Source organism: Palaemon carinicauda, chromosome 34 (genome assembly GCF_036898095.1).
Source record: "Palaemon carinicauda isolate YSFRI2023 chromosome 34, ASM3689809v2, whole genome shotgun sequence".
NCBI lineage: Eukaryota > Metazoa > Arthropoda > Malacostraca > Decapoda > Palaemonidae > Palaemon > Palaemon carinicauda.
This window is the reverse complement of record NC_090758.1, coordinates 12,611,831-12,614,534: the sequence shown is the minus strand read 5'-3', so window position 1 is coordinate 12,614,534 and position 2,704 is coordinate 12,611,831.

Below are 2,704 nucleotides of genomic sequence, written 5' to 3'. Positions count from 1 at the left end.
ATATATATATATATATATATATATATATATATTATATATAGATACTGTATATATATATATATATATATATATATATATATATATATACAGTTAGAGGTATGCTATAAATTAAATTCCTTTAATAAACTAAGATATATCAATGAATCAGAAGCAAATAAATTATATACAAATTTAATCCTTATTAGTAAATATGAAAAAAAAAATGTTCATGAAAATAATTTTCAAAATATTCTATCCAATACATTTTCATACATCAAAGTTTTTCTACGATTTAATTAAGTTAAATCTCTACACAGAAGTGACTATTTAAATATTTATTACCTTTTATGTTGTTTTCAAAGTTTATAAGTAAGATAAGTCTATAATCACAGAATAATCATGAAAAAAAAAATTTAATTCAATATATTGAAAAAAAAATATTAATTCGATGAGAACGATTAATTCATTTTCCAAATATAGACTTAAAAAAATTCCTAATCATAAATGAAAATCTCGAAGCAATAAGACATGCTAAGAACTGTCTGTTCAGTTTCATAGTTTAAAGGCTGCTCATGAATGGCAAAGGCAAGGTACAGAGACAAGGCCCTAGCGACTGAATCATCGCCAAAATCCCCTCTCCAATTAAGCAAGGACCAGGGAGGGCCAGGCAATGGCTGCTAATGAGTCAGCAGGTAGACTTCTAGACTCGCCCAAATCAGTCCCCACATCCTTAGCTGACAAGGATGGTGAGGTTGAAGTCCCCTCCCCAACCAAGGTAAGACCAGGGAGGACCAGACAATGGCTTCTGAGGAGTCAGAAGGTAGACCTATAGGTCCCCTTAAACTCTCCATCCCTAGCTCACAAGGATGGTGAGGTTGCAGACACTACAAGAAACTATAGAGTTTGAGCAGGGCCCGAACTCCCGTCCTACAAATCGTTAGGCAGAGACTTTTCCAATAGAGTACCGTAATCTTGAAAGAATTAGACACATCAGTTTCACCATTGGGGACACCAAACATTGATTAGATGTCAGTTTTATAATGTCAACTAGATGTCAATTAGATGTCAATGTTAATTAGATGTAAATTAGATGTCGATATCAATTAGATATCAATGTCAATTAGATGTCAATTAGATGTTAATTAGATATCAAGGTCAATTAGATGTCAATTAGATGTTAATTAGATATCAAGGTCAATTAGATGTCAATTAGATGTTAATTAGATATCAAGGTCAATTAGAAGTCAATTAGATGTTAATTAGATATCAATGTCAATTACATGTCAATGTCAATTAGATGTCAATTAGATGTCAATATCAATTAGATGTCAATTAGATGTTAATATCAATTAGATGTCAACAAAACTATTTATTGTACTCAGATAGAGATGGAACAGATGAACAGATAGAATATATTCTTATTTATAAACAGTAAAATATGAAAAAAAAATAGACTAAATAATCAAAAGAAAATTGAGAGAGACAAAAAACCGTAGCCCTGATCAATAGAGAATTCGTCTGTTTCCCCACATCTCTTTGCAAGTGAAATTGCAATAATTCTGAGCAATATTCTGTTGCGCAATGGAGCCTCTGCAAATGATGACTCAGCACTTTCGTCTCCAGAATGATCCAGGAAGATGTTCTCTTGGCAGCATCAAGTTCTTTCCATATAAGATAAAAGACTTACAAGACTTAAAAGACTTGAAAGACTTTCCTTGTCTCTATCTTGTTTAGGGAGGGAAAAAAGTCTTATTTGAGTCTTTATCGTTAATCATGTGGTCTTGCAGTCTGTCTTTAAAGACTTTTCTGAATTCTTAATGATTTTACAAATATATATATATATATATATATATATATATATATATATATATATATATATATATATACATATATATATATATATATATATATATATGTATATATATATATATATATATATATATATATATATATATATATATATATATATATATATTTATATATACATATTTATATATATATATATATATATATATATATATATATATATATATATATATATATATACATATATATCTATCTATCTATCTATCTATCTATCTATCTATCTATATATATATATATATATATATATATATATATATATATATATATATATATATAGATATAGATATAGATAGATATATATGTATATGTATATATATATATATATATATATATATATATATATATATATACATATATATATACATATATATATATATACATATATATATATATATATATATATATATATATATATGTATATATATATATATATATATATGTATATATATATATATATACATTTATCTATATTTACACACACATCTCTCTCTCTCTCTCTCTCTCTCTCTCTCTCTCTCTCTCTCTCTCTCTCTCTCTCTATATATATATATATATATATATATATATATATATATATATATATATATATATATGTATGTATATATATATATATATATATATATATATATATATATACATATATATATAATGTGTATATATTTATATATATAAATATATATACATATATATATATATATATATATATATATATATATATATATATATATATATATATATATATATATATACGAGAGAGAGAGAGAGAGAGAGAGAGAGAGAGAGAGAGAGAGAGAGAGAGAGAGAGAGAGAGATGTGTGTAAATATAGATAAATGTATATATATATATATATATATATAT